Source organism: Lynx canadensis, chromosome B1 (genome assembly GCF_007474595.2).
Source record: "Lynx canadensis isolate LIC74 chromosome B1, mLynCan4.pri.v2, whole genome shotgun sequence".
NCBI lineage: Eukaryota > Metazoa > Chordata > Mammalia > Carnivora > Felidae > Lynx > Lynx canadensis.
This window is the reverse complement of record NC_044306.2, coordinates 4899641-4922553: the sequence shown is the minus strand read 5'-3', so window position 1 is coordinate 4922553 and position 22913 is coordinate 4899641.

Here is a 22913-nt window from a genome sequence, read left to right as displayed (position 1 = left end):
GGAGGCACGTTCCATTCTGAAAACACCATGGGATCCCAGCTAGATTAATTGGGCAGATACTCTCATCCTGCCTCTGCCAATTAGTAGTCAATTAGTGACTCTGGAGAATTACAATTTCTCTGAATGTCTTCTGTAAAATAAATATATTGTCATCACCTTCTTAGATTCTGTAGGGATTGATTGCAACAAATAACGTGGAAGTGTTATGTAAATATGGGTTATCAGCCTTCATTTGCAAGTGATAATAACCCAAAGCGTTTTCTCTAATGGAAAGGACTTTCACCTTTTGTGAAATCAGGTCTTCAGGCTGGGGGGAGGAGGCCCTAAAATTGGGTAGATGGGCGTAAATATCATAGGGTAGGGACACTGAAGTTTCCCTGGCACCTTTTATATCATGCATATTTGGAGAAAAGGAAACAGCCTTATGGAGAACTCACAGGTAAGTCCTGGAAGTGAATACAGTCAGAAAAACTCAGCTCAAGGACACAAGGAGAATTCATCCTAGGCACTCAGGCTTTTATTGTGTTGTGAAGTCATCTTACCCTGGACTCTTTATACCTGGCATTTTCTATCTTGATGCACCCCCATTTAAACAGAATACCAGGTTCAGAAGTTCTCGAATGGAGAAAGAGAGAGCCAGAGTGTTGCCTGGGCATTTTCCTTCTCTTCATCGTAATTGCAGGACATCCATGTTTAGTCTAAAAGACATAAAACACCATATTGGAGCACACACAGGGTTAATGTGAGTGGTTTTCCAGGGTTTTTTGTTGCTGTTGTTATGCCTTTGTGACATAAATGAATTGCTGTTATGCTATTATGTTTGCCTTTGAATCAGAATTTCAGTACAGTAGAAGAAATTATAGTCTCCTACCATGCTCATTCACAGAACTCAGTGCAGTTGGTAGGGACATGCACAATTGTGCCCACAGCTTCAGAAATGTTATGTAACAACTAGAGAAAGGCCTGACCCTGAGCCACAGGGTACGTTCATGCTGAGCATGAGCTCTGCTCCCTGGGCCATCCCCTGCCTCAGGAGGAAGCCTTCTGTGTCTCCAGAAATTTCAACCATGTTAGAAAAGAACAGCCCTGCAGTTTTCCAGGAGTTATGTCGTTATTATTTTTTTTTTTTACTGTGTTATTTCTTTTTTAGAGAGACAGAGCACAAGCAGGGCAGGGGCAGAAAGAGAGGGGGACAGAAGATCCGGAGGGAGCTTTACAATGATGGCAGCAAATCCCATACAGGGCTCGAACTCATAAACTGTGAGATCATGACCCGAGCTGAAGTCAGATGCTCAACCAACTGAGCCACCCAGCTGCCCTGTTGCAGCAATTTTAAAAATGTACTTTATCTATCAGTTGAAGAGTGTTTCCAGTATGCACACCCTTCCTTTCCTGTGTACATTTAGTGTGAGTCTAGATAGTGGTTTAGGCAATCAGATAACAGTGCTTATTTTTGCTAATGTTACAGGTGATGCCCGAGCTGGTGCTCAATGTTGTAAGGTATTAAAATAGGTGTCATTCCTTAATATAACATTTCATTTTTTGGAAGCTTTTGCTAGCCTTTTTGTAGTTTAGAGGAAACCCTAAGTCTGAGGATCTCAGGGGCTAAGAAAAACCGATGACTCGTGCCTCCCACTCACTGGTATCCAGCAGACAACAAGGGCAGGTGATTAGAGAATACAGTAGAAGCAGAAGTAGACCCTTTCCTCTGAGTGCGTATGTGAACTTGGAGGAGGAGGGGAAAAGCAAGGTGTACAAAAAGGGTGTCTGCTAATCTACAACGGAATCAGCAGACAATGCCCATCCCTCAGAAGTCGCGTGGGCAGTAAGGCACAGCGCAAGAGAGGGGAGCGTGAATGCAGCTGTTTGTGACAACACAGTGTTATCATGTGCTTCCCCATCGTAAAACATGGCATCATGTTCTCTGATTTCAAATTTCATGTTCTCGTCTACTCAAAGAGTCATGCAGTAACCCATCGACTTCTCTGAGGGTACTTAGATGGATGAGTATGCATGTGAATATGTGCCTGGGGGACAGTGGAGACATTCTGGGACACGTGCTGAGCTGGCTTCTTCCTAACATGAAAAGCCATGCCTCTTGGGGCGCCTGCATGTCTCAGTCGGTCGGGTGTCCAATTTTGGCTCAGGTCATGATCTCACGGTTCCTGAGTTCAAGGCCCTCATTGGGCTCTGTGCTGACAGCACAGGGCCCGCTTCAGACCTTCTGTCCCCTTTGTTCTCTGACCCTCCCCTGCTCATGATCTCCCTCTCAAAAATAAATAAACATTTAAAAAGAGAGAGAGTTATGCTTCTTGCCCTCTAGAAGCCCTGATGGCTAAACAAAACTTATTTGTCAGACTCAGTTGTCTCAAATTACTTAAGAGAATGTGATAGGACCACGGATGAGTAGGTGTTCAAGTTTGCTTTGAAGTGTTAGAGATGGCCGTTCCAGGAAGGTGACTTCTGTGTCCTCAGGACTTCTTATGGGCCCACTGGTCTGGGGGCTTGGAGGAGGGGAGTGCATCGGATAACAGCTCCTGTGAAACTTTGGTGTTATGAATGAAAAGGAAGTCCATTTGATTCTACTTTTATAACTTCACAAGAGCAAGCATTGTTTTTTTGTTTGTTTGTTTTAGTCTTTGTAGTTGTTCTTTGAGCCTAATTATTGTAATGATGGAGGTAGTTGCTAACTTTCCCCCTCTGCTGTCCTTCTCCGTCAGCGTAAATACAGATTCCGCACATAGGCTGTAGGTCTTATTTTCCCTGCTGTAACACGGATTTCTCCTATTGCGATATATATCTCGGTTTCACTCACTGATTTTGTGATCATGTTTTTCTTGATTCTCGCACTTCAAGAAAAAGAAAATAATGAAACGTAGAGGGGCGCCTGGGTGGCTCAGTCAGTTAAGCGTCCGCCTTTGGCTCAGGTCATCATCTCGCTGTCCGTGGGTTCGAGCCCCACATCGGGCTCTGTGCTGACAGCTCAGAGCCTGGAGCCTGCTTCAGATTCTGTGTTTCCTTCTCTCTCTGCCCCTCCCCTGCTCATGCTCTGTCTCTCTCTGTCTCAAAAATGAATAAAACATTAAAAAAATTTAAAAAATGATGAAACAGAGTTTATAAATTTCCTGTTTATATTATTTTCCTTTCTTTTAAGTTTATTTATTTTGAGAGAGAGAGAGAGAGCAAGATAGAGGGAATCCCAAGCAGGCTCTGCACGGTCAGCACAGAGCCCAGTGCGAGGCTCCATTATCACGAACCATGAGATCATAACCTGAGCTGAAATCAAGAGATGGACGCTTAACTGACTGAGCCACCCAGGTGCCCCTAATCTATATATTTTTTAAATAGAGACATTTTCTGTGAAAAATTTAACTGTAAAGAATGCCTTTACTTCTTGCCTGTATTCTTTCTGTCTCTACGTTCCCTTCTCTTCCCCTCCCTCCTCTTCTGTTCATCTCTTTCCCCTCTTCCCCGTCCTCCCCTCTCCTATCTTTTCCTAAACAATTCAGTCAGAAACCATCAGATAGGACAGAGCAAGGGACGTGTTCCTTTCATAGGAAAGACATATGGAAATATGAGGGGTTGATGGACGAGAGTCTGTGATCTCAAGAAGGAAAAAAAAAAGTAGCTGATTAAGTAGATTGAACCAGATGAAATGGCTGCACACTTTGCCCCTAAAAAGTGCTACGGTACTAATGGAAATACATAAACAATCAAAGAAGAGTGATGAATCGGAGGAGGAGATCTTCATGTCAAGATAGGGGCTTATGTCCAGCAGCTCACCAGCCTAGGAGAGTCCGAGAGGGCTTCCCTGCAGAAGCAGTTCTAAGCTAAGCAAGCACATGTGACTCTCTGCCGGTGACAACTGAGCAGACGGCAGCTGGGCGATGCAGTGGGCATGAGCAAACCAACTTCACAGGTTCCAAGGCTGTAAACACAGTGGACAGTTGAACTTAGAATGTCGAGGGAGGTGTATGACGGCTGCAGGGAACCGAGTGAGGAGGAGAGCAGCACGGAATGAGGCTGCAGGGGGGTCACCGGCTAGATCTTGCCAATTAAGAACTTGCACATTAAGAAAATTGGGCTTCATTAAACGATAATTTGAGAAGCCTATTATTCTTTAGTCTTTAGTTTAACTGTGATGCCTCCAGCTCCTGTATAGTTGAAAGCTCTTTTCTCTTTAGCCACATTTTTATCTTGGCCACCAGAGCCATAGGATCCCTTCCTCCTCGATAGGAAAGTTCATGAGTGTTCCCCTAGTTCCTCTTCTCTACAGACTGCTGAAAACTTCGTTTTATGAACTTTTATGGCTGCAGTTTTCATCCCTGTGTCTGTGTGTCTATAAATGGCATCACAACCGATCAGGTACACCAATCCACTTTTATTCCATAATGCATGTCTTCTTCTAGCACACTATATAATTTACTTATTTAATATGTCCTATGTTTATTTCGCCAAGCCAAATGTAAAATCTGTAATTCCCCCATCCCCCCCCCCCACACACACACAAATTATGTTTGAGAGCTTACAAATTTGTCTGGTATACGGTAATTAGGTTCTCAACAAATTTCGAATGAGTGAATGGATGCCAAAGGACACCTGCATATAGTTCCGTTTCAGCCTTCTGTTTTGATCTCCATCATAAATATCCAACTATTTACTAGATATTACCATTCCAGGATGAAATTCTCCATGTCTAAAGTCCCATCCCTTTTATACCTACTTCTCTTCTACTGTGCAATATCTTAGTAAGTACCACTACCATTTGCTGAGTTGTTCAGTGTAAGTATCTGGTATAGCATCTTGACTCTGTTCTATTTCTGGCTGATAACATCTAATCCTACCTTCTCATTCTCTCTCTCTCTCGTACCTCTCATGTCTACACTCCCATGTTCATTCCACCACCACCTACACCATTTTGATCAAGATGATAAAAAGCTTCAATGCCAAGTAATCTCATTGTACACCCCATCCAAGGCTATTTTTTACATGCAGAGTTGAATAGAGTATTTCAGTACTGTTCCCTACAGACCTCTTACAAGTTGCAATATGGACATCACTGTTGACTAAGGAAGAATACCTTCCACTGGATGGTGGAGACAGAATTTACATTATACTGAATGGAAGCATGGTATGTAAAAAGTGGTCAATAATGTTTGACCATTTCAAGAACTTTTGCACAGAAAGGGAGTAGTGAAATAGGGTGATAGATGAAGAAAGAGATGAGTTCAAGTGAGGTGACTCTTTGGAAGTTTGGGAGATTAATTTGTGTAATATATATATATATATATATATATATATATATATATGAAATTTATTGACAAATTGGTTTCCATACAACACCCAGTGCTCATCCCAAAAGGTGCCCTCCTCAATACCCATCACCCACCCTCCCCTCCCTCCCACCCCCTATCAACCCTCAGTTTGTTCTCAGTTTTTAACAGTCTCTTATGTTTTGGCTCTCTCCCACTCTAACCTCTTTTCTTTTTTTTTTTTTTTCCTTCCCCTCCCCCGTGGGTTCCTGTTAAGTTTCTCAGGATCCACATAAGAGTGAAACCATATGGTATCTGTCTTTCTCTGTATGGCTTATTTCACTTAGCATTACACTCTCCAGTTCCATCCACGTTGCTACAAAAGGCCATATTTCATTTTTTCTCATTGCCACGTAGTATTCCATTGTGTATATATACCACAATTTCTTTATCCATTCATCAGTTGATGGACATTTAGGCTCTTTCCATAATTTGGCTATTGTTGAGGGTGCTGCTATGAACATTGGGGTACAAGTGCCCCTATGCATCAGTACTCCTGTATCCCTTGGGTAAATTTCTAGCAGTGCTATTGCTGGGTCATAGGGTAGGTCAATTTTTAATTTTCTGAGGAACCTCCACACTGCTTTCCAGAGCGGCTGCACCAATTTGCATTCCCACCAACAGTGCAGGAGGGTTCCCGTTTCTCCACATCCTCTCCAGCATCTATAGTCTCCTGATTTGTTCATTTTGGCCACTCTGACTGGCATGAGGTGATACCTGAGTGTGGTTTTGATTTGTATTTCCCTGATAAGGAGCGACGCTGAACATCTTTTCATGTGCCTGTTGGCCATCTGGATGTCTTCTTTAGAGAAGTGTCTATTCATGTTTTCTGCCCATTTCTTCACTGGGTTATTTGTTTTTCGGGTGTGGAGTTTGGTGAGCTCTTTATAGATTTTAGATACTAGCCCTTTGTCCAATATGTCATTTGCAAATATCTTTTCCCATTCCATTGGTTGCCTTTTAGTTTTGTTGGTTGTTTCTTTTGCTGTGCAGAAGCTTTTTATCTTCATAAGGTCCCAGTAATTCACTTTTGCTTTTAATTCCCTTGCCTTTGGGGATGTGTCGAGTAAGAGATTGCTACGGCTGAGGTCAGAGAGGTCTTTTCCTGCTTTCTCCTCTAAGGTTTTGATGGTTTCCTGTCTCACATTTAGGTCCTTTATCCATTTTGAGTTTATTTTTGTAAATGGTGTGAGAAAGTGGTCTAGTTTCAACCTTCTGCATGTTGCTGTCCAGTTCTCCCAGCACCATTTGTTAAAGAGGCTGTCTTTTTTCCATTGGATGTTCTTTCCTTCTTTGTCAAAGATTAGTTGGCCATACGTTTGTGGGTCTAGTTCTGGGGTTTCTATTCTATTCCATTGGTCTGTGTGTCTGTTTTTGTGCCAATACCATGCTGTCTTGATGATGACAGCTTTGTAGTAGAGGCTAAAGTCTGGGATTGTGATGCCTCCTGCTTTGGTCTTCTTCTTCAAAATTCCTTTGGCTATTCGGGGCCTTTTGTGGTTCCATATGAATTTTAGGATTGCTTGTTCTAATTTCGAGAAGAATGCTGGTGCAATTTTGATTGGCATTGCATTGAATGTGTAGATAGCTTTGGGTAGTATTGACATTTTGACAATATTTATTTTTCCAATCCATGAGCAGGGAATGTCTTTCCATTTCTTTAAATCTTCTTCAATTACCTTCATAAGCTTTCTATAGTTTTCAGCATACAGATCCTTTACATCTTTGGTTAGATTTATTCCTAGGTATTTTATGCTTCTTGGTGCAATTGTGAATGGGATCATTTTCTTTATTTGTCTTTCTGTTGCTTCATTGTTAGTGTATAAGAATGCAACTGATTTCTGGACATTGATTTTGTATCCTGCAACTTTGCTGAATTCATGTATCAGTTCTAGCAGACTTTTGGTGGAGTCTATCGGATTTTCCATGTATAATATCATGTCATCTGCAAAAAGCGAAAGGTTGACTTCATCTTTGCCAATTTTGATGCCTTTGATTTCCTTTTGTTGTCTGATTGCTGATGCTAGAACTTCCAGCACTATGTTAAACAACAGCGGTGAGAGTGGGCATCCCTGTCGTGTTCCTGATCTCAGGGAAAAAGCTCTCAGTTTTTCCCCGTTGAGGATGATGTTAGCTGTGGGCTTTTCATAAATGGCTTTTATGATCTTTAAGTATGTTCCTTCTATCCCGACTTTCTCAAGGGTTTTTATTAAGAAAGGGTGCTGGATTTTGTCAAAGGCCTTTTCTGCATCGATTGACAGGATCATATGGTTCTTCTCTTTTTTTTTGTTAATGTGATGTATCACGTTGATTGATTTGCGAATGTTGAACCAGCCCTTCATCCCAGGAATGAATCCCACTTGATCATGGTGAATAATTCTTTTTATATGCTGTTGAATTCGATTTGCTAGTATCTTATTGAGAATTTTTGCATCCATATTCATCAGGGATATTGGCCTGTAGTTCTCTTTTTTTACTGGGTCTCTGTCTGGTTTAGGAATCAAAGTAATACTGGCTTCATAGAATGAGTCTGGAAGTTTTCCTTCCCTTTCTATTTCTTGGAATAGCTTGAGAAGGATAGGTATTATCTCTGCTTTAAACGTCTGGTAGAACTCCCCTGGGAAGCCATCTGGTCCTGGACTCTTCTTTGTTGGGAGATTTTTGATAACCGATTCAATTTCTTCGCTGGTTATGGGTCTGTTCAAGCTTTCTATTTCCTCCTGATTGAGTTTTGGAAGAGTGTGGGTGTTCAGGAATTTGTCCATTTCTTCCAGGTTGTCCAATTTGTTGGCATATAATTTTTCATAGTATTCCCTGATAATTGTTTGTATCTCTGAGGGATTGGTTGTAATAATTCCATTTTCATTCATGATTTTATCTATTTGGGTCATCTCCCTTTTCTTTTTGAGAAGCCTGGCTAGAGGTTTGTCAATTTTGTTTATTTTTTCAAAAAACCGACTCTTGGTTTCGTTGATCTGCTCTACAGTTTTTTTAGATTCTATATTGTTTATTTCTGCTCTGATCTTTATTATTTCTCTTCTTCTGCTGGGTTTAGGCTGCCTTTGCTGTTCTGCTTCTATTTCCTTTAGGTGTGCTGTTAGATTTTGTATTTGGGATTTTTCTTGTTTCTTGAGATAGGCCTGGATTGCAATGTATTTTCCTCTCAGGACTGCCTTCGCTGCGTCCCAAAGCGTTTGGATTGTTGTATTTTCATTTTCGTTTGTTTCCATATATTTTTTGATTTCTTCTCTAATTGCCTGGTTGACCCACTCATTCGTTAGTAGGGTGTTCTTTAACCTCCATGCTTTTGGAGGTTTTCCAGACTTTTTCCTGTGGTTGATTTCAAGCTTCATAGCATTGTGGTCTGAAAATATGCATGGTATAATTTCAATTCTTGTAAACTTATGAAGGGCTGTTTTGTGACCCAGTATATGATCTATCTTGGAGAATGTTCCATGTGCACTCGAGAAGAAAGTATATTCTGTTGCTTTGGGATGCAGAGTTCTAAATATATCTGTCAAGTCCATCTGATGCAATGTCTCATTCAGGGCCCTTGTTTCTTTATTGACCGTGTGTCTAGATGATCTATCCATTTCTATAAGTGGGGTGTTAAAGTCCCCAGCAATTACCACATTCTTATCAATAAGGTTGCTTCTGTTTATGAGTAATTGTTTTATATATTTGGGGGCTCCGGTATTTGGCGCATAGACATTTATAATTGTTAGCTCTTCCTGATGGATAGACCCTGTAACTATTATATAATGTCCTTCTTCATCTCTTGTTACAGCCTTTAATTTAAAGTCTAGTTTGTCTGATATAAGTATGGCTACTCCAGCTTTCTTTTGGCTTCCAGTAGCATGATAAATAGTTCTCCATCCCCTCACTCTGAATCTAAAGGTGTCCTCAGGTCTAAAATGAGTCTCTTGTAGACAGCAAATAGATGGGTCTTGTTTTTTTATCCATTCTGATACCCTATGTCTTTTGGTTGGCGCATTCAATCCATTTACATTCAGTGTTATTATAGAAAGATACGGGTTTAGAGTCATTGTGATGTCTGTATGTTTCATGCTTGTAGTGATGTCTCTGGTACTTTGTCTCACAGGGTCCCCCTTAGGATCTCTTGTAGGGCTGGTTTAGTGGTGACAAATTCCTTCAGTTTTTGTTTGTTTGGGAAGACCTTTATCTCTCCTTCTATTCTAAATGACAGACTTGCTGGATAAAGGATTCTCGGCTGCATATTTTTTCTGTCTAGCACACTGAAAATCTCGTGCCAATTCTTTCTGGCCTGCCAAGTTTCAAAAGAGAGATCAGTCACGAGTCTTATAGGTCTCCCTTTATATGTGAGGGCACGTTTACCCCTTGCTGCTTTCAGAATTTTCTCTTTATCCTTGTATTTTGCCAGTTTCACTATGATATGTCGTGCAGAAGATCGATTCAAGTTACGTCTGAAGGGAGTTCTCTGTGCCTCTTGGATTTCAATGCCTTTTTCCTTCCCCAGTTCAGGGAAGTTCTCAGCTATAATTTCTTCAAGTACCCCTTCAGCACCTTTCCCTCTCTCTTCCTCCTCTGGGATACCAATTATGCGTATATTATTTCTTTTTAGTGTATCACTTAGTTCTCTAATTTTCCCTTCATACTCCTGGATTTTTTTATCTCTCTTTTTCTCAGCTTCCTCTTTTTCCATAACTTTATCTTCTAGTTCACCTATTCTCTCCTCTGCCTCTTCCATCCGAGCCGTGGTGGTTTGCATTTTGTTTTGCATTTCCTTTAAAGCGTTTTTCAGCTCCTCGTGACTGTTCCTTAGTCCCTTGATCTCTGTAGCAAGAGATTCTCTGCTGTCCTGTATACTGTTTTCCAGCCCAGCGATTAATTTTATGACTATTACTCTAAATTCACTTTCTGTTATATTATTTAAATCCTTTTTGATCAGCTCATTAGCTGTTGTTATTTCCTGGAGATTCTTCTGAGGGGAATTCTTCCGCTTGGTCATTTTGGATAGTCCCTGGTGTGGTGAGGACCTGCAGGGCACTTCCCCTGTGCTGTGGTGTATAACTGGAGTTGGTGGGCGGGGCCGCAGTCAGTCCTGATGTCTGCCCCCAGCCCACCGCTGGGGCCACAGTCAGACTGGTGTGTGCCTTCTCTTCCCCTCTCCTAGGGGCGGGATTCACTGTGGGGTGGTGTGGCCCGTCTGGGCTACTTGCACACTGCCAGGCTTGTGATGCTGGGGATATGGCGTATTAGCTGGGGTGGGAAGGCAAGGTGCATGGCGGCAGGGGGGGCAGGCTTAGCTCGCTTCTCCTTAGGTGATCCACTTCAGGAGGGGCCCTGTGGCAGCCGGAGGGAGTCAGATCCGCTGCCGGAGGTTTGGCTCCGCAGAAGCACAGAGTTGGGTGTTTGCGCGGAGCGAGCAATCTCCCTGGCAGGAACCGGTTCCCTTTGGGATTTTGGCTGGGGGATGGGCGGGGGAGATGGCGCTGGCGAGCGCCTTTGTTCCCCGCCAAACTGAGCTCTGTCGTCGGGGGGCTCCGCAGCTCACCCTCCCTTTGTCCTCCAGCCTTCCCGCTTTCCGAGCAGAGCTGTTAACTTATGACCTCCCAGAGGCTAAGTCGCACTTGCTGTCTGAACACGGTCCGTCAGGCCCTTCCGCTTTTGCAAGCCGGACTCGGGGGTTCTGCTTGGCCGGCGAGCCGCCCCTCCGCCCCGGCTCCCTCCCGCCAGTCCGTGGAGCGCGCACCGCCTCGCCGCCCTTCCTACCCTCTTCCGTGGGCCTCTCGTCTGCACTTGGGTCCGGTGACTCCGTTCTGCTAATCCTCTGGCGGTTTTCTGGGTTATTTAGGCAGGTGTAGGTGGAATCTAAGTGATCAGCAGGACGCGCGGTGAGCCCAGCGTCCTCCTACGCCGCCATCTTCCCCTCTCCCCTTAATTTGTGTATTGAGGAGGCCTAGGATACTGCTGAAGAATCAAGTATAATGAGGACTTTATTTATTGGAATAATCATCTCGGAGTTCATGTTGATTCTCAAGAACTCATTGGAGTGATGGGGATCAGAAGGGATATTGGAGTGGTTTGGAGAGTAGGTGGTTTAGAATGTAAAACAGAATATTTAAAACTTCAGAGACTTAACTATAAAAAGAAGGTGGTATATACTGTGGTGCATGGAAGGGTATGTTGACTCAGAGGAATGTGTGTCTCTGTGTGTGTGTGTTTTTAAGATAGGTACAGATTGTGGATTTATGATAAGCTGTAAGTACATATAAATACAGAAGACACCATTGCTAATGTAAGATTTTTTCAGAGTGCAGGAGGAAATAGTGCTCTAAATGAGAGAAGTGAAATCTGCTTTTGGTATCAGGAGACAAAAGAATGACTGCAGACAATGTCAGACAGAGGTGAAGACATAGGTGGGGAGGGAGGGAGGGAAGGAGGGGTGGTGGATGACAGACTATATTGATAATGTGAGCGAAGAAGTTGACTTCAGTTTTTCACAGTAGTACTAGATAAAATTACCACTTAAGAGTGATTAGGGAAACATCAAAGGTTTTTGGAGAGAAGAATAAGCAGTTTGTAAGAGTTGTGGAAAATAGAAGAAGAAATTGGTCAGGACATGCAGATGAATTGGCACAACATTGGATGCTTGTTGGAGGTTCGTTGTTATGTACAGATGGTCCCCAGTTTATGATGGTTCAACTTACATATATATATGTACAGTGTGTGCATTTACACTTTACAATGTGTAAAAGTGATACACGTTCAGTAGAAGATGTACTTTGAACTTTGAACTTTGATCTTGGGCTAGTGATAGGAAGTAGAGACTCTCTCGGTGCTGGGCCATGGCAACCTTACCTCCCAGTACTTACTACACATATCCATTCTATTTTTCACTTCCAGTACAGTATCCAGTAAGCTATGTGAGGGGTTCAACATTTTATTATACAATAGGCTCTGTTTTAGATGATTCTGCCCAACTCTAGGCTGTTCTGAGTGTTCTGAGGATGTTTAAAGTAGGCTAGGCTAAACTGTGATAGTTGGTAGGTTAAATGTATTGAATGTGTTTGTGGCTTGCAATATTTTAAACCTAACTGTCTTAGACATTCCGTATCGCCTCCTATAAAATGAGAGCGTTTGATTACATGATCTCTGTGATCCTTTACATTTCTAAAATTAACTTCAGGATTTGCATTTAAACTAGAGAGACTTCCAACCTCAAAGTAATTCAGCTCAGTTCATCAAATACAAGACATTTTTATTTTGTAACAGCTTTGACATGAACACATTAGCCAGGGGTTATGGCATACTTATGGCGATATGTACCTGTTCGGATGTGAAGGTCATTGGCAAGCCTCTATTGCTCTAGATTATTGCTGTCATCACCCATCATGAGCGCCAGAAGCCAACATATAAAGATTCAGTGTATGCACATGTACATACAACTCTAGATAGTAAGTGGAATTAAAATCTATAGCTGTCTAAGTGGTATGTGATTTTTACATGCTTGCTATCTACTGGCTTTTTATTTATTTACTTTTTAAACATTTTTTTAAAGTTTATGTATTTTGAGAGAGACAGAGAGAGAGAGCATAAGCAGGGGAGGGGAAGAGACAGAGGGGGAGACAGAGGATCCAAAGCGGGTTCTGTGCTGACAGCACAGAGCATGATGCGGGGCTTGAACTCACGAACGGTGAGATCATGACTTGAGCAGAAGTCAGACGCTTAACCAACTGAGCCACCCAGGCACCCCCTGGCTTTTTATTTCATTTATTTTTGTATCATTCACATTTTCTTTTAACCTATGGCTAGCTGGTTATCCTTGTTTTCTTCTCTTCCCTCCTTACATACTCTTTTACATTATTTAGTCATATTTCATTTAGAGATTTGTTGGGAAGATAAGACTGTGCCCTTTCTCCTCCCTTCAGGTCTTAACTAGTGGCTATAAAGAATTTAACGAATTTGGAGGTCTTCACTGAGTAACCAATATATCAGTCATTGAAGACTAATGCAATATAATTTTGGTGAATCCTGCCCTGTGGGAGGTATTTAACCAGACACTTCTTCACACAGTGATGGTGGTGGGGACCATTGAGTCTAATGGCAGGTAGTGTATCAACCCGAAAAAATATTTCTTGTTGAAAAATAAATATGAATGATAATTTTCTTGAAAACAGGTCTGTCCTTATGAGATACTGATAAGTAAAAAGTTTCTGCTGGCAATCGATGTCTTTTCTTAATGTTTATTTATTTTTGAGAGAGAGAGACAGAGACAGAGCATGAGCAGGAGAGAGTCAGAGAAAGAGAGAGAGAGGGAGAGATACAGAATCCTAAGCAGGCTCCAGGCTCTGAGCTGTCAACACAGTCCAATGTGGGGTTCGAACCCATGAACCATGAGATCATGCCCTGAGCTGAAGTCGGCTGCTTTACCGACTGAGCCACCCAGGTGTCCCTGATCAATGTCTCATTCAGCCCAGGGCATGGGGTTCATTTCTTCTTTAACTTTCTGTGCACATGGACAGTTGTGGACATTTCCGTCCATGTGTCTGAGCCTTTGGGTGCTACTCCCACACTGTTGGGTGGCCCCAACAGGGGACATTACCTGAGGGGAAGGACCACAGAGCTGCCGCTCACCAATCCTCAGAGTGCATTTGGCTGTTTCTGGAGTACCGAGACAATAACTCAGTGGCTGTGTTTCCGAGATCTAAATCTCAAAACAACCCACACAGCCCTTCCAGAGCCTCCCAGAAAGATTTGCTGCCCTGATGCCAGCGTTCAGCCCGTGCAATTTGGAATAGTTTATATGTGCAGCCCTGCTAATCGGAGCTTATCATGGAAACGCCATGGCAGCCTTCACAATAGACAGGCCATTAGCACCACTGTAATTCTCCGGCTTCTGCAGAGCCTGGCCATATTTTATCAAGTTGTCCGGTAAATCCTCCCACAACAGTGAGGCTGTCAGGCCAGGAGGAAGCCGTTCTGTGAGAAGCTATAAAACCGTATGAAGAAGTAGTTGTAAGTGGTCTGAGTGTATAAATTATGTATGCTGGTAATTAAATTAAAAATCACAGAAAGAGAGGATTTGCCTCGGTGTTTCCAATGATGGCGAATCTTAACTGAATGTTTTGGAAAACCTTTCCAGCACATTGGATTTTCATGAATCGAATACTTGTTATTTTGTGAATCTTGGGTGACACAAAGTTTTATTTCTCTGTGCAGAAGATAATACAAAAAGGTAAAAATGAATCACACTGAAACATAATTTATAGAAACAAATCTGTATTAAATATTATGATGGATTACAAAGCAACCCCTGATGGATAGGAAAGCAGTGTGTGCTGTGAGTTTTGTTTTACAGTAGTTATAAGACCTTTTTTAAAAAAACTTTTAATTTATTTTTGAAAGAGAGAGAGACAGAGTGCAAGAGGAGGAAGAGGGAAGGGCAGAGAGAGAGGGAGACAGAGAATCTGAACCACGCTCCAGGCTCGAAGCTGTCAGCACAGAGCCCGACATGGGGCTCGAACTCACAGACCGTGAGATCATGACCTGAGCCGAAGTCAGGCACTCAACCCACTGAGCCACCCAGGCACCCTAGTTATACAGGCACCCTAGTTATAAGAGCTTTTATTTTTTTAATGTTTTTATTTTTGAAGGAGAGACAGACACAGCATGAGTGGGGGGAGGAGCAGAGAGAGAGGGAGACATAGAATTTGAAGCAGGCTCCAGGCTCTAAGCTGTCAGCACAGAGCCTGATGCGGGGCTCAAACTCATGAACCGTGAGATCATGACCTGAGCCGAATTTGGATGCTTAACCCACTGAGCCACCCAGGCGCTCTGTTGGAAGACTTTTTAAAAGGTCCTTATAAAACCCCTCCAGTTCTTGGTCCTTAAAGAAAAAAACTCAGGCATGTTTCCATGCAGCCTAAATCTATTAAAAGAGTTATAGAAGTTGGTACCACAATTATGCCATTAATTTCAGAATCAGGACAGATAGGATACAATTAAAATTCTGTTATGAACTAGCTGAGTGACCTTAAACACTGCATTTCACCTCTGAAGAAACTAAATTAACAGATCTTTATTTCACACTTTTTTTTTTCTGAAACAGATTTTCAAAATGAGAAAGGGGGGCATTCACCTAAAATCTCACTCTTTTGTTTCTATATCTGTTCTCTTAATGTAGCTCACTGATAGAGACAAAATAACATTATGTTTGTTTTTAACCTGGATTAACATACACTTCAGAGTCAGGGAGCTTGAATGGGTTTGAGTGACATATAATTGAAACATGTAATCAACCAAACGTGCAGTTTTATTAAGGTATACATTTAAAGCCCTCCATGTGGGAATGCCTGGCTGGCTCAGTCGGTGAAGCATGAGACCCTTGATCTTGGGGTTGTGAGTTTAAGCCCATGCTGGGTGTAGAGTTTACTTAAAAATAATTAAATAAAATGTTTAAAAAGTTAAGTTCTATATGTGGTTTCCAGTATATATTCTTCATTATTGCAACACTTACTAATGATAAAAGATAGCATTCCTTCAGTTCTTACAATATGGTTTTGGATGCATTATCTCAATTTAATCATTAAAATAACTATGTAATATAGATGTCTGTTATTATACTCATTTGCCCCCAAAAGTACTGGGACTTAGAGTACACATTTGCAAATATTAAAAAGTTATTAAGTAAGTAAAAACAAATTGAAAGAATCATCCTGGAATCAGAACACCCAGCATTTGTTTAGTGATACCTAAATCTGAGATCTACAGTAATATATATATATATATATATACACATACATACACACACTCACATATATACATATATATATACTTAATATATATACACATATTATAATCTAGATAGAGCTATATAAAATGATATGTTTATATTATATTACTATATATATTATATATTATAGTCTGGATTGAGCTGATTTATATTATATTATATTATATTATATTATATTAATTATATTAATTATATTATATTAATTGTGTTAATTATATTATATTATATTATATTATATTATATTATATTATATTATATTATATTATGGATAGGCCTATATAAACTGGCAAGGCATCAACCTAAAAGCTTCAAAATAGGGAATACACACACACATCATATATATACACACACATTATACATATACACATACATGTATGTGTGTATATGTGTATCTATCTATATCTGTATCTATATCATCTATATCTATATCATCTATATCTATATCATCTATATATCATCTATATCTATATCTATATCTATATCTATATCTATATCTATATTTATATTTATATATAGTTTGTTTGTTTGCCAGGGCATGGAGTCCTGAATTTTATTTTGGAAAGTATTAGTGCTGTCTTAAGTTCCTATTATGCACTGCATGAAATAAAAGAGAAAATAACAATTCTCCCAGCAGAGGCTGAGTTGAGTTCTAAGTTATGTAAAATGGATTTGGCAACACTTTCCTGGATGAGATGAGAAATGCATTTACCCACAAAGGAACAGTTGTTGGAGGCCCATGTCACAGTGTTGCGTAGAAGGCATAGTGCGTGAGGAAACTGAACAGAATAGCCCAGAAACAGTGGCGGTTGTAGGAAGTGGGGCAGGGGAATGAGAAGTGTTCCTGCAACAATCATCAGAAAGAGGGGGAAGGGTGTAGAGGGGGATGAGCTCTCCCAGGTGCTGAAAGTAACTGCACTGAGGGAAAGAAGAGGAACGTGCTTCTGGGGACAGATATTTCCACTTCTCTCCTAATATTTATGTTCTATCCAGAAGCCTTTGCTGTGTTATAGGAAGTACTGACACCAAGAGCTTCTCCCTCTGAGGTCCAAATTTAGCCCTGGCATTTTTACTTACCTTGGTTACTGCTCCAGGAGCATTTGGGTTACTTTTAAATAGATGAGTAATTTTTTTTTAAGTACAAATAGTCTATGCATGTAGCATTTGGCATGGTATAGTTGAAAATGGATTTGAATCCTGGGAGTTGGTTCCAGCTAACCGTAGGATTGCAAAGATGAATAAATTGCTAGGAGTGTTTCTACTTTTTAAATTGTGAATCATGGGGAATGTTTGCCTGATTAATTTTTCCTACTTTTTAAAAAAGCGTTCATACTATTGTGTTTGCATTTTATGATGGAATATGTATAACAGGCAAGTACTGGAAAGAGCATCAGTAATAGGTTAAAAAAAAGATCCCAAAACTTCCTTCTACTGGCTCTCATTGTTGAGAAGACATTGCATTTTTTTTTTATATCTTTTACATTCAACCTTCTCTTCTGTAATGAGAACAAAACCAGAATAGCATGGTGGCATTGCATGGGGGAAAAAAGTCTCAAAGTGCATTTGGTTACCACTGTATAAAAACCCAGTAACATTTTCTCTCGTGTCAGTCCCATTTATTTTCAAATGGCATTGCTTTGGTTAACTTTTGATTGAGAAGCAAAATGGTCAATTCATCTATTAAAAATAGAGTTTTATGTTCAAAGTACTATTTGATCGATAAAAGATGATAAAACTCCAGAAAAAATTTAATCACACTTGAAAATTGCGGTATCAGTTTTAAGCAAATGAAGCCTGACATCCTCCACTTCATCAGAGAATTAAGAATTATTTAGAATTTTTGTAGACGGCACTTAGATGTCCACATCAAAGAAAAGCAGCATCTTATGAAGACTGTGTGCCCATTTCATTTCTATGAGGAAGCTTGAATATCACTCAGGTTGCTTGAAAGATCTTTTCTTTAGCGTTCGGGTAACTGTCACACTTCATGTAACTGGAACTAACTCTTGGAGTGATATGACAGCTAAAGTGTGGAATTAATCAACAGGTGAGGAGGGTTACGGTTGCAGAAAATGTGAATGGCTTGAGGATTTCTTGATAGTTTTTAAACTTTTTTCCATTTGCTAAATGACCTTCAGATCGGGTATGTTTTTATCGTACTTTATTAAATTAACCTATTAATTTCCTCAGATGGGTATTACAAGAAATACTAATTTCTAAAAAGGAGACATTAATTTTCTGGTTATTTGTCATCTAGTTAGTCTGGTCTTTAATGTTAAACAGCATTATTATTGCTAAATTGTTTCTTTGCTTCAACAAATATTGGGGACCCATGCAATGCCTAATATTCTATGATTCATCATGAATGGTTCAACTTGTCTCTTGGTGGTTGTAGCCAAATCCACTAAGTCGCCTTCAAATCTACTGAGAATCACAAACCTGACACAATAGGAATACATCGAGTGCATTCAAGAAAAGCCTATTTCTTTTCGGTGGGTTCCCCTTATCTAAGATGGCTTAAATATACTAAAACTATACTGTTCTAGATTTTCTGCCTTCTTGGTCAAGGCAAGGAACCTTATGCAAGGGCCATGCTCTGTCAGTCATTTGTAGTTCATGCTATTACAGGGAATGATTGGGCTTCAGAGTCTGGTCTGAATCCTAATCCCAGCTTTGCTGCCTTGTTATGTTTTTGAGTTTGGATAAGTGACATGTATCTGTTTCTCATGTGGAAGAAAAAAAAATAATACCTAATTAGAGCTTAATTACAATGAAACTATATATAAATAAGGTAACATACATGAAGTATCAAATCATGAGGCATACAGAAAAAAGGGGAAAAAACTACATTTTATCACCAGTTATGTCTCTTTGTCCTTCAGAACTTTTTATTTTAGGGGCACCAGGGTGACTCAGTTGGTTAAGCATCTGGCTCTTGATGTTAGCTCAGATCATGATCTCATGCATCGTGGGATCGAGCCCCTTGCTGTGCAGAGCCCACTCGGGATTCCTTCTCTTCCTCTGTCTCTGCCCCTCCCCCTCCCATGATCATCTCTCTCCAAAAAAATAAACATTAAAATTTTCTAAATTATATTTGAGATGCTCTGCAAGTTACTGTAGGGAGTAAAACAAAATGTCAAGCTGTTTTCTGCCACACCTCTTTCCATGAATGGGGAATGCTTTAAGCTACATGAGCCAAGTTATAGGAACATGGCATGCAGATTTTTTGAAGGGAAAAACAATCACAGTGAGGAGTGAGTGATAACTTCATAACCGAGCTGGTATTTGGTCAGGGTGTGGAGTAGGTTGTTGAAAAGTGGGTAGGGTTTTATCTCTGTTGAACAAAATAATTCCATTTGCTGAAATACGGAATGTGAGAATGAGGGAGTAGAGGGTAATTCACGGCTGGAGAATGGAGTGCACGGAAAGGTAGGTGGAGCAAGGAACAACGAATCGCCATGAAATGCGTCCAGTTACTCTAGGAAGGGGCATCTAGCAGAAATGGGGTCGAATCCCCACGACTGTTTCAGCTCCAGTCTTGTGCCTGCTGTTTTCTCTACTTGCATGCCTCTTTTCCCCATATGTCTGGCATCTGCGTGCCCTAATCCTGCATTTCTTGAAGCTTTCCTTAATGTCCCTAGCTGCAGACTTCCTTCCTTTCCGGGTCTATTTTGACATGTGTGTGCACGCAGTGGGAAACAACTAGGTAGTTAACAACTAAGTTGTTCACTCTCTGGAGTTGCCACCACGATAACCCTGTCTGGTAACATGACAAGCACACACTAGATTCTCAATAAATACCCGAGAACCTGGTTGTTGACTGAAGTAAAGGGTGTGTGTGTGTGTGTGTGTGTGTGTGTGTGTGTGTGTTGTAAATCTATCCAGCTTATTCACCTCTGACCATGTCAGAGATAATGTCACATAGGACACAGGAGGGTTAAGATTACTTCATGATTGACTCTCACCCTAAAAACAGTGCCTACTAATTATGAGAGAGCTAGAGTATACAATTTACAAGTTCCTTTCATTTCTAAGAATTATAAGTTTATTATATGCAGAAATATGAGACACACCTGTGCATTTTGAAAAGCAGTTGTTTTACGGTGTCTTTTTTTTAATTTCACTGAGTCTTGATCATTTATGTTTCTTTTCAGTTTAACAGTAATAGTTATTGATTTTCCTTTAATGTCAGTCCAATGAAATATTTAAGATACAACTACCAATATCCCAAAAAATGAGTGGGAATTATGATAAATTGTTGGCAAAAACCTGTGTGATAGTATTTCTCTAAATAATAAAACTTATTTCAAAATTCTCATCTTCCAAATTGACTGTTAAAACTCAAGGTTAAGCCAACCACTTAGGCAGCCAACAAAACCTGATCCTGAGCTGATGAAAAGAAAGAAGTTGGTAGAAAACATATTTGTCACACTGACTTATGAAAGAAACAGTTTCTAATTAATACTCCAAGTTCATTTAGAAATAGGTAGAGTATAGGGATGTGTCATTTATTTTCTTTCAATATGAATATTATATACATTCTTTGAATAGGACATGGGTTTTTTGCAATTTGAAATAAAGGTTTAGACATCTGTTACTAGCATTATTTATCTGATACGTTAAAAAATTCTCCACTTTAGGAGTGCCTGGGTGGCTCAGTCGGTTAAGCATCTGACTTCAGCTCAGGTCATGATCTCGGGGTCCATGAGTTCGAGCCCCACGTCGGGCTCTGTGCTGACAGCTTAGAGCCTGGAGCCTGCTCCGGATTCTGTGTCTCCCTCTGTTTCTGCCCCTCCCGTGCCCGTGCTCTGTCACTCTCTCTCAAAAATAAACATTAATTTAAAAAAAAGCTCTCCACTTTAAAGCAAATAAAATGGTAAAAGTCTTTAAAAACCTTTTAAGGGCTCCATTTAACTGGAAAGAGAATAGAAAATCTTTAAGGGGAAAGAAAAAAGAACAACAAGCTAGAAAGGAATCCAGAGTGTTCGGGAACAGCTGGAGCCGCTTTCACATGGAAGCATCTACATAGGCTAAAGGTCAGGGAATTTAAGCTTATGTTCTGTTGACTTAGACAGGTGCCTCACCAAGTTAGGAGCCTCGCATGAGATCCCCAGAATAAAGAGCCCAAAGAGCTGCACCCTTATGCATAAGATCAAGTAATCACATGAATGAACACAGACACACATGTACAGAAAGATGTATCAGGTTATCCAATGAAGCATTTAAATAATGGCAAAACACTGAGAACACCCTAGACACCCATCAGTAGGAGCCTAGATGAATGAATGAATGAATCCACACAGTGGAATACTATGCAGCTGTATAAAATGAACGAGGAAGCTCTTTCTTTACTACCAAAGAAGATCTCCAAGTTATAGTGAGTTAAAAAGATGGATTGCATATGGTGGAATTTGTGTAAAAGGCAGCAAGTTGATAATCTTTTGGAGTATTTGCTTACATTTGCAGAAAATGTCTCCAAAAAGATTCACACAGATTGAACCTCCTGTGAGGGGGGCTGTTGGAGTGGTAGACAGCTTTCCAGTGCATGTATTTCTGCATCTTGATGAACTTTGAGCCATCTAAATGTAATACTCATTCAAATACTGAATTAAAAAAAAAATGAAAGGCTTGACTAAGCCATCACATTCACCACAATGGGTCAACAAGGATGTCTGTGTGTCTCTGAGACAGACTGAGTGAAGGGGGAAATATTCCTTTAGGAATTTTTCACCACAGCCAACCTTCACATGACTTTGTGTTCCTCATCTGTATAACTTGTGTTTTCCGGGGAGATCTAAAGCCCAGATTTACATGCAGGTGATCTTTGTTGGTGAAGGCATGGTGGTTCAAACTAAGCTTCTTTCAATTCTTTCCTCAAATATCCCCTAAAGATAAAGTTTTAAAAAACACTAGCTCATAATAATAACAACAAAACAAAAATAAAATATGGCACAAGCCAAGAATCACCCAAAGGATGCACACCAGAATGCATTTACAGTGGTTTTAAGTGTTTAAACTTCAGTCATACATCTGGAATAAGTACTTTGAGAAGGTAAAGATAAGGTTGTAAAATTAACAATTGTATTTTAAGTGAATAAATAAAACTTCTAAGAGTATACAGTAGAATACCCTAAATTAAAATACGGGGCTGGGTTAAACAGATGATTGGACACTATGAAAGAGAATGTGCGGACTGGGAAGCTATCTGGAGAAAGAGTCTCAGTGCATTAGCATTGAGAGTCAAACAGTGGAAACATATGAAAGAGACGTAGAGTTCTGAAGGATGATGGGAACTGGTATCGTAGATATCTACCTGAATTTCCAAAAGGAGAAAGGATATAAGCAATAGTGAAAGACATTTTGGCTAAGAATTTTGAGAGTGATTAAAAATACCAATTAAATGATCTAGCAAGCCCAGTGAGTACCAACATAGGTGAAGGGAAAGAAGTTCCATATGTAGGCACATAGTAGTAAATCTTAAGAATCCCAGCAGAGAAGACTGAAAACATGAACAATGAACAATTTCTGTAAAGAAAAACGGATAAATGGCTTTTCAGTAGTAATTATATTTTCATGAAAATTATGTGTTCAGTAATGTAATTATGTTATAATTATGTTGAAAACGATGCCTTTACTGTGCTGAGAGAAACAGTAACAACAAAACAATGACAAAAACTAATAAGAAAAGACCCAGAATAGGCAACATAATATTGAAGGAGAGCAAAGTCAGAGGACCAACACTACTTGATGTCAAGACTTACTATAAGGCTACAGTAGTCAAGACAAGCAGTTATTGGTAAAAGAACAGGCAAATAGATCAGTGAAAC